The 15,214-nt window shown below is 38.7% G+C and overlaps 1 long non-coding RNA gene across 2 annotated transcripts in view; it reads right to left on the bottom strand.

The window, feature by feature from the left end:
- Positions 1 to 15,214, bottom strand: part of LOC142604294 (uncharacterized) — a 234,523-nt gene that overhangs the window by 130,046 nt on the left and 89,263 nt on the right. For both annotated transcript variants that reach the window (XR_012838169.1, XR_012838166.1), the window contains exon 3: positions 5,463 to 5,521. This is a non-coding gene — a long non-coding RNA (uncharacterized LOC142604294). The remainder of the gene's footprint in view (positions 1 to 5,462; positions 5,522 to 15,214) is intronic.

Genomic DNA, 15,214 nt, shown 5'->3' with positions numbered 1-15,214 from the left:
AACAAGAATGAAGAGAGATGAGAAATATCTTTTTCTGCAACCATGCTTAACCCATTCAGTAACATCTAAAAGAGGTACAGAAAGTCAGTATCATCAGGTTTTTTTGCTTAATTAGATTCAAGGATGAAGGAATTCACAAAATTGTAAGGCCCCTTCACCGGTTGTTTTGGAAACAGAGTTTTCATGACTATGAGAGCAAGAAGAATATGGCTTCCACACAAACCAGATTTGACCAAGCACTTTGTAAATGTATAAACCAAGAATCTCATAAGCTGCTCTGTATAGGACAGGAATGGAATTTCCACCTATATAGGGAGCAGAACCCCAAATCTTATCAACCAAGTGACCTCCTGCAATTCAAGCTAGCTGGTCTACAGGAATGTAACATGCAATCACACAAGCATTCAGCAGGCCTCTTTGGGATGTCACTGTTGAGGCCAGTGAGCAGCCAAAGAAATAAAATGTGGTCATAGACTGGCTCACCAAACCAAGACTTCCACAGAGGAAAAATGTTCAAAAAAAAAAAAAAAAAGACAATGGAGGGAATGTAATCAGAATAATATACCTCTTGTAAGAAAGAACAGGATGACAGCATTTAGTTACCCCTTTAAAAAGGAATCTAATGTCACTCTGCCACTGACTTCTGCTTGTCCAGCTCAGCATAAGGTACGATGTTCACAAGGGCCTGAAGCGAGCCTCCTCAGTGACCTGAAACTAGCAGGACTCAGAGTCCAGGGGCCTCAGCTCCACTCAAGTCCTATGCCTAGTGTTCATCATTAACCATGTACCACTGAGGGCTTGGAGACAGTCAAGCCTGAGCAACACTGAAGCCATGTATGCCTCCTCTAGCCTCACCTCAGCCAACCTCAGCACTTGCGTGCTGACAAAAGCTGGGCTGCCATCGGAGACTAGGTGTGCAGCTGGAGGGCTTCGGACAACACAGCAGTACTGGGAATTTCACTGCGCCACTACACACCCTGTGAGACTCTTGGATCCCCCTAACTTTTCTTTCACTCTTAGCATAAGAAGATGCCAGTTAAAGATACACTTTTGATACAAACCTAACGATACATGCCTTCTGAGTAAAGAAAATGGCAATTTGTTCTGCAGATTAAGAGTGAACGACTACTACTGTTCTCTACCAGAGGAAAACACAGCACACAACAAGGACAAAGTCTATTTAATATTTGTACGTAAAGCAGATGTAATCTTGTTTGGAGTCTTCAGACACTGTAACAACGAAATAACAAGTTCTGGATACTAGTTATTATTCTTATATGGTTACTGAGCAATTTATTACTAAAGATAGGTATCTGACACTGTCTCCCACAACTGAGTTTCTCTTCTATTACCACTTTGCCTATGATTCACTGCACTGTTACATCTCACATAAGAGTGTTAGCTCCTTGAGAAAACAACCTAATTAATTTTATATGTGTAAGATGCCCCACAGACTCCCCTGATGCATTACTCATACAAATCAATTCCTATTGGGCTGATCCTTCAAGAACAGACAATAGTTAACACAAGTATATGTCAAGACTCAAGAAGGAGCAAACTTGCTGCACCAAAGAGAAATTCTAAGTAAAGAATGGAGTGCTAAGGCAGAGCTAGACCAGATGTTTTTGCAACAATAATTAGTGGTCATCTCTAACATAGGAAGAGCCACACAAAACACTGAACAAAATGTAAAATCTCCAGCTGTGCAAAATACAACGGAATCTTCTGGGGACAAGTTTTGTACATGATTAGCTATGTTAATCTAGGCCAGAAGTGTGGGTGCACTGGCAGTCCACGTCTATCTGCTCTACCTCTTATGTTTTCCTTATTTTCTTCCACACATTTTTATACCCTTGACTAATCGCTCAGTCAGCAGGCCATTCTGTATCATAGAATATTTTCAAGTTCTTTTAAAATCAGCCCCAAATGCTAATATTATATTTAGATACATCTATAGCTATCTCTATATAGGTGTGTGTATATCTATATACACACACATACCCACACAATATTCACATGCACACAGAGAAAGTAATCCTAACAAAATTTCTTCCAACTGTAGTGATATAATACTATTTTCACCACCAGATGGCAGTAACTTCAACTTAATATAAACCAGACTGGTTGCCACATGTGCAGCAAACAATGGCATTCTTTATATTTGGGATTTTCCATAAAAGGGAAATGCTGGGTTGCTTTTTTTTTAACATGTAGAACTATTCCAGTTTCCTTCTATTTAATGACAAATTGGAGGATAAAGTTTACTAACAGCTAAGCTCAACTTTGATCAGTGTATCCTACAAGTTTTTTTTTTTAAAAACCATGATCATCCCATATTGTTATTTTTTTCAGTATACTGTAATTTTATCAAATTTGAGAAATACAGGCATTGTTTCCAGTCATTATCTTTTTCCAAGAATAATTCCCAAACAGAAATGACTGGGTAACTTTCAATTGCATAATAAACTTAAACTTTTACTATATATGTTAATAATTAAAATTACTAAAGGACTCCAACGAAGGGAAAAAAAATGGAAAACATCTTGTCCGTAATTTTTTGACAAAAATATACAACGCCTATATATACAAAAATATGACTTGTGAAAAATTCAGGGTTTTGTCTAAAAAATATTGCAGGCAGCACACGCTATATTACAGATAGGCCAAATTGTCTTTAATGTGGGAGCTAACAATTGCTTCTGTTGGTAAGAATTGGAGAGTTTTTGTCAGCACAGTCCAGGCACTATAAAAATAATATAATCTAGTGGATAGGGACTGTTCTGTAGGATATCCAGCTTTAGCAGCGACTCATCCATAGATTCCAGCCAAAGATTATTGTTCATCTTTTATTTCTTTAACTTCTCCTTATTTTTGAAAGAAATTTTCCAGAAGAAAATGTCATATATTATAAAAAGAGGACTTCACTCCTATTCTACCAATATTAGTATTCAGAATGATTAAGTGGGTTTATATTCAGCTCTATGCCAACTGCAAAGAAAATATCAAAAACGTACATTCTTATTAATAAAACACACTCATCTTTCAATAAATTTATGACCAAACACACAGTCTGTTTGGACAGCTGGCTTCCACTATCCTACAAGCACAGATTCAGATCCTTTTTTGTTTCATGATTTTTAGTTTTTAGGTAGAAGGACAAAGCAGACCAAAATTTTCTCTAGATGTACAAAACAAATAAGTACAGTGATGTAAAGAAAAGACCACAAAAATAAAGCAAAAAAAAAAAAAAATCTGGATTTTATGGACAAACAAAAGTTTGAGAGAAAACAAGGACAGTTGAAAAGAAACTGATCTCAGGTATATAGCAGCCCTCTGAGTTCTGACCTTTGTATGGGTAGCTAGCAAGGTGTTGGTAATACACCAGTGTTTTGGCTACTGCTGAGCAGCGCTGGCACAGCATCAAGGCTGTCTCTCTCTCCAGTATTCCCCCCACACACACCTCCCCCTCCAGTAGGCTGGTGGTGGGCAAGACCTTGAGAAAGGACACAGCCAGGACAGCTGACCCAAACCGACCAAAGGGATATTCCATACCATATGACATGTGTTCAGCAATAAAAGCTAAGAAAAAGGAGGAGGAAGTGGCAGCATTTGTCACTTATGTTTGTCTTCCGGAGCAATCACTACGTGTACTGAAGCCCTGCTTCCCATGAAGTGGCTGGACATTGCCTGCTGATAGGAAGTAGAGAATAAAACTTTTGTTTCTCTTTTGCTTCCATGCACAGTCTTTCACTTTTGCTTTATTAAACTGCCTTTATCTTTAGCCATGAGTTTTTCTCCATCTTATGTTTCTCCCCTCCCTGTCGTGCTGATAGAGCGGCTTGGTGGGCACCTGGTATCCAGCCAAGGCCAACCCACCACAATAAACCAAAAATGTAAGTCCAATTTACATGGATGTGTACTAGATGCCTGACATCGCAAATCATTCAGTTCATTTGAACTGAAGACAATCTCTAGATGCAGTATAATTCAAAAGACTTTTTCATAAACTTTTCATTATAGCTTGATATTCTTCTGAGATCGTACATTCACATCAGCTGGAAGTATGAGCAGAATCCAGCGTAAAAGTAAGTTACTCCTAACATCTGAAGGAAGAGGAGAAGTAAAGGTACTACGGAATTTTTCATATGAATCCAGCCAAAATGGTTTTAAGTGGAGAATGCAAACCCATGTGAATAACCACACACTCAAAACCCTTTTTAGATCAGAAAGACAAACTGAATGAGTCATTGTTGAAGTGGGCAGAGGAAGCAGAGGGATCTACCGTTCAACATAAGGTCCCAGCATAAAAAGTTTAGCGCGACCCTGTGCCATACAAAGGGCCAGTAAGTAGGAGTTACAGACAACTGCTTTTTCCTCCAGCTGCAATATCACTAGTAATCCTACAGTAATGTTTAGAAATTCCTGTATATTTTGAAAAGGATCTGGGAAAAATAGACAGAGGTGAAGGAAGAGCAACAAAAACTGAATACTGGAGAATACATGTTACAGTGTAAGTCTTAAGAGATATCAGATCTATTTTAGCTGACTTGGAACAAATATGTAGCAGTGATTATAGGAAAATAACTACCATCTATAAGTGCCAGCAGAAAACAATGGCTCAAAGCTAAAGCCAGTCAAATTTAAATTAGGTAAAAGGCAAAATTTTTGACAGTTTGTTTCAGGAATTAATCACTCTTTCTATGAAGATAAATAGTGGATTAAATAAAAAATAAATCCTTTCCTGCTTCAAAGACAAAATATAAGGGAGTACACGGCACAGAATATAAAAACTTAAAAGAGTTTAAACTATATGATCCAATGGCACATTCTGATTTGAAACAGTATCACTCTCCATGAAAGGCATGAAGCAATTACTCACATCTGTAAGGAAAAATATTTTGAATGACATCAAGGTGATCCCAGCCTTCCCACAAGTGAGAAGGTTGCCAGTTAACCTTGCTTAGAAACTCACAGGGAAATTTTCACCTGAGTGAAGACAACGATGTCAAAACTCCCATCAAATGTAATGGTGTTGAGATTTTAGACTCAGTTCTGGTGTTGCCAGTGCTGAGCTACATCCCCACCAGAGCGAGCCTGGGGGCCATCGCAGCGGGCCTGACCCTGCCTCCCTCACAGCAGGGCCCAGCCTGGCCTTGCTGCGGGGCCCAGCGTCTGGGCCCGGCCTGGGGGACACCCACCTCGCCTGGCCCGTGCTGGTGAGGGGACTGTCCCAGCTGCTCCCATGGCTGCCCCACAACCTGGCAGCCCTGTGCAGTGAGTATAAGCGCCATGACTGCACTCCTTGGGAGCCATTTCAAACGCAGAGGGAGTGTCTCCTAATTGTGTCCTGGGAAAACCGCCGCGGGACGGAGAGCAGCAGCACTGCCCGCGGTACCACGTGCCAGAGGTTGGTTGCGGTGACTTGGCAACTGAAACTTTGGCTAAGGGTCTCAAAGGCTTACCTGCGGCTTGGGAAGCGGCAAACACGGTCCCACTGCAAAGCAGAAGGGTGGCTGTACACCTGGAAGAGACGCAGTGCATCAGAACAAGGATACGGGACTCGCACAATAAACTAGCTGAGTCTCTTGAGTTTCACCTGGTTATTTTAAAATTAACCCCATTTCAAAGAAACACGTAATATGATATCCCATAATTACAAAGTAGAGACAAAAAAAAGGAAACTTTTTTTTTGTTCCCAAGGCTTGATGAACTTCAACAGGTTAACACATTGATGGGAATTGTCACACACCAGCAGCTCAAGCAACAAAACAAGCCGGTACCTCAAGGCAGGGTGCCTGGCCCCTCACTCACCCGACTCGGCCCAACCGAACAGCAGAGCAGCAGGGGGCCTGCCCTCAGGCCCTGCCTTTCCACGGGCTGCAGTGGACACAGGCAGGGAGCAGGCCGCAAAGAAGGTAAATTATTTTACTGCCCCAACCTCTCTTTTCTCTTGCAGGCCCCACAGCCTTCTGTCACATTACAAACTGGGGGCGCTCTCTTGCTGGCTGCACATTCTGTGTTGAGCTATGTATGCAAATAAAGTCATGATTTTATTACTTTTATAAAGTGGCAACCAACTTCATATTTTAGACTGTATTTTAGCACCTGAACATTCTTTTTTCTCTTTGTGGATTGTTGGAAAACATGTAGCTTGAATTTATGCACAAAACCTACAATTTTGCTCATTTGTACTAACATCTTCACTGCAAACACAAAGTTGCATTTAGAAGAATTTATTAGGAAAAGTATTAATCTCTAATCACATTTCTAGTACAATAAATATAATACCAAGGGAAAGCACATTTAGCAGAAGCACTATTCTGGCAAAAGCTATTAGTTTATGCAGTAAGAAACCCTCTGAGCTGTTTGTTATCAACAGATCACATATAGTGCTTTCTTTTCATTAACCTGGAGTTTTTCAGGAAGTGGGATAAGTCAGTAAACTGCTGTTACATTCAGCAAATGCATAGGCTTTTAAATGAGGAACCCTTTAGTTTCTGAGAGCTCAATTAGTATTAATTACAAGTTTAAAGAAGCACCACAACATATTCACATTGATAGTATAGGCATATCTACAGCATAATTACTGTCACTTCAATAAGTGCAGTCATGCATACACATCCCCTTCTAGGATCAAAGTGGTGGCATATCGAGTCCAGGCTCCTGCTATCAGAGGCAACCGTGTTTCACATTCCCTTTCATAAATGTATCATTTTCCACCTTGCAAACAGTTAGACGTGTGTGGAAAACCAAAACCTGACCTCCTTATTGGGAGGTTTCTCCAGAATGCTACTGCTTTGATGGCTAGAGATCTTCTAACTTTCAGTCTGATTTTCCACCAGTTATTTCTGTCCCCCCTCTGTTCTTCAGATTAAATGATTGTTCTCTTTTGCTTGCAATTGTCTTCTCCCTGCAGCGTATCTTTTCTCTTGGCCTTTATTTTATTGAAGAGAAATAAAGCTTTTAGTATCCTCACAATAATCCCTTCTTGCTATTCATTTTACTAGCCTTTCCCTGTTTTTTACAACTAAGTTCATGCTCCCTACACCTGTGCGCTCTGAACGCTAGGCAGTATTCTTGGGGAGGTTGTTGCAGTGCCTTGCATGGAGGCATTAATAGTTTTATTTCACTACCTGAAAGGTCTAACTTGATATGTTTTTCAATGGCATAAACATGGTTTATGGACATATCATATTGGTGTCTCAGTCTTTTTGGATTAAATTAATCTTACCCAGTTTTAAGCAGCACCTCTGAGCTAGTCACCACAGGCCCCCTTTATAATCAGAGACACACTTTACAGCATGATTCATCTGATCTATTTTTAGATATTCTGACTGGATGAAATCTGTTGTGCCCTAGAAATACTCTTCACTGACCATGTCTAAACTAAAACCTCAGTTGGAGATCTATACTGGATCAACTGAACAACTTATTTTGTGGTTTAAAATATAATCAGCTCCTTCATTTCCTTTCTAAAAATCATAAGGTATCAGATAATATCAGAAGTAATCATAACTACAGATATAACTTTAGGTTTTCAGGCTTCCATCCTGTTTCTATTCCTCACAGTCTCTGAGTTGTCAAGTTCTCTCTGGATTATTGCAAATTGACAGTACTTTTGAACTGCATATTGAAAAGAGCTCTTCTAGTACACCTTTAAAACCCACAGTAACTAGAGGTAGCACAATTTAGCCTCAAAGTCAAGTGCTTGTGTAATGATTTGACAGGATTACAGTTTGACAATTGATACTCTAGGCTAGAACAGGAGAAAGAGCAACAGGTATTTTAGGAAATCAGATTGTCGTAACATTCAGACGCGAAAACAAGATGCTGAATTTTGATCAATCATAAATAAAAGGATGTAGACTTGGGGAAGTAGGTAGGATGCTTTTTGGTGATCCATCTGTATCAAAGCTCCTTGATTATATGATCTAAGCAAGAAGCTTGAAACATTTGAAAAGTAAAAGATGAACATTAAAAACAAGCAAACAAGCACAAATACATATTTCTATCATTATCTTCTCCAATGGAACAACTACAGAATTTTGCTTCACAAAGAACAAATTAAAATCAGAAGAAAGTCGATACTTTCCCTCACCTCCATAGACAAATCAATGTAGTTACCATACTGTATGGTTTCACAGTGGATTAATATTTAAAAATTGACTACTGTTGAATCTTAAGAATTTACCTTAAATCCTCCAAATATAAGCTATACAATGGAACAAAGTGTTACCACTATACCAGTGTTTCTTTGCTTTGTGAGTGAAGTGCTAGTAGAGATAAATAGGTTTATCCCAGAAGTTTTGCAGCAAGTAACAGGCTGGACTGAATATCTCGGGAGTTTAGCTTTTGGCTAGTTCATACTCATGAAGGTTTTTTTTCACATCTCACCAATCCTGTTTACATATAAACATTTGAACAATTCTTCACATGACACAAGGGTTTGGACAAAATTCCTTATGACAGGGGACAACTGGGCAAAGATTTCATCCAAACGCAGTTATTCACTATAGCACAAGTCATTACAAATACTTTTCATCCTCCTTGGTGCTCAGAAACCAAAACTCAAGAAATTGTCAGAAATGCAAACACATAACAGCTTCACTCCCAGAACCGCAATACCAAAAGTATTAACTTCCAGATAATTCAGGGTCAAGGACAAATTCATGGACAGGAGGTCCATAAACAGATACTGAAGGGTACAGTGGGGATGTCCCCTCTAATATCACAAATCCCAAAACAATGGATGCCAAGGGAGTACAAGGGAAATGGACCACAGAAAGCAGAGGCCCATGTGCTCTCCCTAAATTTCATGCCCTGTTGCCACTGTCATAGAATAAGCAGCAGGATAGATGGACCGTTAGTCTGGCCCACAAGAGCATTTCTTGAATTATCTTGTTCCATGAATAACAAACAGATAGATTTCATTATCACCTTGAGGAAACTCAAATAAAATTGTGTGGAAAAGATAGTTGTTTAAAATTGTTAAACACTGTGGCCTGAAAGTGAGATCACCTAGTCAGAACTAATGAGTGAAGAAATACCACATGGTTCTCACACAACTGACATTCACAACCAAAATCCCAGTCACAGCAGGATCAAAGGTATGTCATTTCATATAAATATGAAAGATTTTGTTCAGGATGTAATTTCAGATATTATTGTAATGTCAAACTATCAGCTATCATGCCCCTCTTAAACAAAAAATCATCACATTTTCCATTGTCCACGAAAATTCTATTTTCTTACGCCAGAGCTCTCATAAATGTGCCCTTGACAGTGGCATTTGTTAAGCATATATGCTGACCTTTTCAAAGTTTCTTTCTTTTGAAATGACTATTCTTGTTTTGCATTCTGCTACGTATTCTTTCACATACTGCTAAGTGCAAACTTTGCATGCTTGCCCTAGTTTGCAAGGTTCTTTATTCATGAGCGTACAAGTATTACGAGATTTCTTTAGAATTCTTTCTTGTCCATAACATAAAACTTCCAGAGCTCTTCAACAGATACAAACACAGGGGAAATTTCCACTCCTGTTTCTGAAACAGGATGTAATAATTCTACCAAAGGCATATCTGTATATAAAATAGCCAATATTTATCCTGAGAATTCCCTCTTTCATGACTATCTCTTTGGAAGAAATCAAATAAGAAAAAAATAGTAGTCACTCCTCAGACAGCACAATATTTTAAAACTAAGACCAACAGTAGATTAGACACACTCATACGTCCTGTTTGATTTTCCATAAAGTCCTTATGTGGTATATGCGAGGCAGCAAATGGTGAGAAGGCAGCATATTTTGCATAAGAAGAATTTCTGTGATGCCTTTCTGAAAATATTAGAAAGACAAAAGCAACCATTTTTTAGAAACACTTCTTTTCTACATTAGGACGATGCATCTTCTTGCAGCCCAGAAAGCCAATCATATCCTGGGCTGCATAAAAGGAAGCATGGCCAGCAGGTCGAGGGAGGTGATCCTGCCCCTCTATCTACTCCACTCTGGTGACACCCCACCTGGAGTACTGTGTCCAGCTCTGGGGTCCCCAGCACAAAAGAGACCTATCAGAGCAAGTCCAGAGAAGGGCCACAAAAATTATCGGAGGGCTGGAGCACCTCTCTTATGAAGATGGGCTGAGAGAGTTGGGGTTGTTCAGCCTGGAGAAGAGAAGGCTTCAGGGACACCTTATTGTGGCCTTTCAATACTTCAAGGGGTTTGTAAGAAAGATGGAGAGAGACTTTTTACCAAGGCCTGTAGTGATAGGACAAGGGGTAATGGTTTTAATCTGAAAGAGGGTAGATTCAGATTAGATATAAGGGAGATTTTTTTTTACCATGAATGTGGTGAGGCACTGGAACAGGTTGCCCAGAGAAGCTGTGGATGCCCCATCCCTGGAAGTGTTCAAGGCCAGGTTGGATGGGGCTTTGGGCAACCTGGTCTAGTGGAGGGTGTCCCTGCCTATGGCAGGGGGATTGGAACTAGATGAACTTTAAAGGTACTTTCCAACCCAAACTATTCTATGATTCTATGATTCTGACTGATTGGCATGACCAGCTCTTTGCAGGAAGTATTTTGCCATGGGATCATATCAGAAAGATTGTGATCTTAAATTAGTAAGGGTCTACACAAGAATGAAGCTCTTATTGCTGTTTTTCTGCATGTCTCCGTTAAAAAGCTACAAGAAATAGCAGGTTATTTCAGATTAACATTATTTCAGTAATGCTAAAGCTTGCCTTTTCTATAAATAGAACACAAGCATTTAAAGGGACTTCTGCTTATCAATATCAGAGGCTCAGAAAATGACAGTACTGAAATGAACTTCATATATTTCAGGTGTTCCTGGAATCAGACTAACTTCCAGTTCAAGGACAAAACATCATCAAACTATACCACTGAGTGAGAAAATACATCTTTCTGGTCATTTGACTCAGAGTTCATACTGCATCTGTTATTCATATTGAAAGCATTTGGAAGGAGACTAGAATAAGGAACAAGGACTAAGGCAGACTTTCTAAGGCTTTTTGTGGTGGTGATTATAGACCAAGAAGAATATTCAAGAGCCAGAGAGACTTAATTTGTTTTGTAACTTAAAGTGAAGCTGATGCAGTTAATCATTCCCAAGTTTATTACAAAGCAAATCCACATACAGTACCTAAAGCACATAACTTACTGGCTTAACTCATCTATCAGGTACCCTGGTTTTGAGGGGAAAAACCTAGAGACTTTCACATACTACCAAAATTCAAACAACAGAGTTTTAAGCTTTGATGATTCTTTGCTAAATGGGCTTCTCCAAGTCCTTGCAAGTCCACAGTCAGGCTTGAATATTCTCTGTCATTGAGGAAATGTAGAAAAGGATGATCCTGGAGAAGCAAACCAAAGCACATTTGGAAACCTTGAATTAAAAAGGTATCTTCATTCAAATTTCAGATAACTATAATTCGTCTTGCATCATCAGACTAAAACCTGGGCTCTCTTCTGGTTTTTGCTGCCTTTGCTTTATCCAGTATATTATTCAGATGTGCAATATGATAAACTCCTGTTCTCGAAATGATGCCTTACAACGTTGTTGCGTATCATAATAAATTGCCAGTGTATAAATTGCTTAAAGACAATACCAAACTGTAGAACCCTTATCTTCAGTGAGCAAGAGGATCATGGTCTCTTGGGGGTATTTGCTTTGGATTGGTTCAGTATGCTGTGACAGAGCTGACACTTTTTTCAGAGGCTTACCTGGGTGACTCAAATTAAGAGTGTTTTGGTGAAATAAATAATTCTTTTATAAAACCTTTTTCTGAATTGCTGAAGTTTTCGTAGGCTAGATGTTCCATATTGGTTCAGCTATCTTAACAGATTTCCATTATTCTTTGTATTTCTTCAGGGAAGAAAAAACAGGGAAGAAAGGGTAGATAAACCATGCTGGTAGGAATGGTACTTCCCTTAATTCAAGCAAACAATCAGTCTAAAATTCCTCTAAAATAAACTGATGACACAGCAAAGCTTCTCTACAGCATACTGTGTTAAATCTTTGTCCAGCTCTCTTGTGAAAAAAAAGGAATTAGTTCTGAAGACAACAGGGGCATGAATTGCATTGATTATGAAGGAAATTGCATCTGATACTTCTTGCTATGCAAACCACAAAACTTCACAACATCCAGGAGGCATCTCCAGTATAAAAAAAAAGCCCTCCTCCCCCCTGTTCTCAGAACCAGTGATGCACTACTCCCTTTGTTCAGAGAAGCTGAATTGGAGTTTAGAAGATAGTGTTGCTTCTTGCGGCCCTTAGAGCTCTGGTATTCAAGAAGAGGAATAAGATGTTTTGATGATTTACTCCTTCATCTAAATTAATGGCTCCAAGGGGAAAAGTAAAGAGAACTATCAGTCTAATAGTCATCCCTGGCTTTAACAGAATAAAATGCCTCCAACTTGCAGCCTGAACTTTAGCTTGAACTAACTAGGTGCAAAGCTGGCACGTCACTCAAGCAACAGCCCAGTATAACCCAATGTTTTTTCAGAACTTCAGCATCAACAAAAGAAGAGGGCAAGGAGTGTATGTACTTCGAGGCAACACATCAACACATGGTAAAATACACGCTAGAACAACAACAGAAATAAAACTTAATGGTTTCACAATCATATTTTCATTGCTACTAGAGATGTACCTTTTCCTTTCAACAAAAAGTCTTACACATCTTTCATTGCAATGCTCTATCCTCAGCTCCTTACAGAAGACTAATTATTTCAAGAGATGATCATGAATATAATTAAGATCAGATCCTCCCCCTTGGTATACTGTGCAGACTGCTGTGAATGTAGAGATGACTTTCTTATCAATTACATTAAAATGAACAAGAGGGAGGCCTTTTATTTAAAATATCTTCCTTCCAGAAGCAAATCTCTCTCTCTCCCTCTACTTTTTCTAAATTTCTTATTAAAACTTAATGTGTTAGCATGAGAATAAATGATTGCTGCCATTGCATTTCTGAATTTCAAGCAGTATTTAGATACCAAATACAACAGCACTGTCTTCTGCACTGTTTATGCCACACATGTAAGATTGAGTACTTTATCTTTTAATTTATTGTTGAAGGTAACAAACAAAAATTAAGAGACTCTCACATAGTCTAAATAAAGCTCTAAGGCACAACACTTCTACATGGTGTATGAATTTCTAAACCGCAGTCAGTATATGAACATATTTGTCATCATTAACATGTATTTATAGTTCAGCAGGATTACCAAAATGTCATATTGCGTGTAACAGCCTACACAAAAGACCAGCAAATAGATTTTTCTCTTAAGCTAATGGGACTAGTTAATGGACCTTCTGGAGGAAATTTGCAATCATGTCAAAGACTATCTGAAAACTGAATTAATATGCAGGATATAAATTATCCAGAATGAATCCAGTGAATCCAGATCATGACCATTTTAAGATAATGGGCTTCCTACTTTTGCTATTAATATTTTATTGCTTATATTGCATGTTTATATTGCCCTATGCATTTTTTGTTGTTTTCTTAGACAATTTGGGCCCATAAACGTGCAGGGTAGCCCAAAGACTTTTTCCAAAAAAGCCTATCACTATTTAGAGGCAACTTACAGTTGGTTCACATACACACTTTCATTTCCAATATGCAGTCCCCAGTCTAAAGTTAAATCAAACCATCCTATAGATCAACGGAACTTCAGAACACACCCTGTGAAACAACTCCCCTTGATACACTCATAAATATTAATTACATTTATAGAATAGCAATACAAATTCTACCAAATACCACAGGACCCTGCAGTTATTAAAGAGCAGCGAAAAATACTGACAGAAATGACTGTAGTAACTATGAGTGTTCCTGAAACTTCAAACTCTGTTCAACACTTCGCCAGATATTTGTGTCCCCCCCTTCAATTTTAACAAGAATATTTGGAATAAAATTATCTTGTACTGATAATAAGAAGACAAATGCTGTAGCTGGTAATAAAACAGAACAACATAGAGTAAGTGCATAACAGTAGCCACTAGTCCTAAAACACTTTAACAGTAAAATTCCAATAAAAATAGTAAGTTATCAAAATTTCCAAACTACCACAAACAGTTAAAATTTCACAGAACAGATTTAATAAATACAATTAATAAAACAGGCACACTTATGCCAGAACAAATACACTACACATTTTAATTTTTCAGGAGGAAATGTAACACACTGCAGCTAAAGGAATAACAAAGCAAAAAGAAACAAAGTACAAACATAACGATTCTCAAAGGTCAATGGTTATGCCACTAGCTTATATTCACTGATTTTTATCACCTATAGCCCACAGATAATATTCCTTCCTTTCCCAAAAACTGACTATTATGTGTTGACTTTTGTGTGTATTTTTAATTGTCTTGCCTAGGAATGCAAATCTCAAAAATTAGCATTGTAGAGCCAAAAAAGGAAGAAAAATAACTGGCAAAATACTGGAACAAAAAAGTTATTGCAGAGAGATAGAAATTCATTACTTTCATGCTCTGTCAAACTTATAATAATATGCACTTAGAAAGAAAAGCAAAATCTTATTTTAAATGGCATTTGCTAAAGCTACACTAACAAAAGGATTTGTGGCCCTGTCACGAAAAAACATTGACCCTTGACCTTTTTTCAGTTTAGAGAAGAAGAACAGCCAGAATCTTGTGTATCAAACAAATGTTTGTTTTGTATAAACATTCTCCCAATTTTCTTAGTTTGCTGCAAAAGCGAGGAAAAAGGAAAAAAAAAAAAAAGACAAGAAGAAGAAGAAAATGCCCCAAACGAAAGGCTCGATTCGGAAACAGTGCGAGCCTGCTTCTAAACAGTCATGTGACTTTTTTTTTGCTAACAGCCATGTGCTCGCGTATCATTTTACTCTGAAATAACTCTGCGGATTTCAGCTCAACCTGCCTTTGCTTATAATGCATGACATAGCCTGTGAGGGAGCCTGAGAACCGTCCCTCTTCAAAAGCAAGGTTCCCATGCTTGGCCTGTCACCATGGAAGCAGATGCCTTTTTTGCTTACCCCTGCTTACCTCTTTGCAGCCACGAGCTGCTCGCTATTGTTAAAAGGGGTACGCCTTGATTTTTCTTCGTCGTGACCGAACTTGCCTCTTCTTCAAAGGGCACGATGCTGCAGGTCATTGGTCTAGACTGTTTGCACGGTCCAGAGAACAGCCTTGATGTAACCCTTGCTCCGTCTGTG

Source organism: Balearica regulorum, chromosome 1 (genome assembly GCF_011004875.1).
Source record: "Balearica regulorum gibbericeps isolate bBalReg1 chromosome 1, bBalReg1.pri, whole genome shotgun sequence".
In the NCBI taxonomy this organism is placed as follows: domain Eukaryota; kingdom Metazoa; phylum Chordata; class Aves; order Gruiformes; family Gruidae; genus Balearica; species Balearica regulorum.
This window is presented reverse-complemented; position numbering and strand designations above follow the sequence as displayed.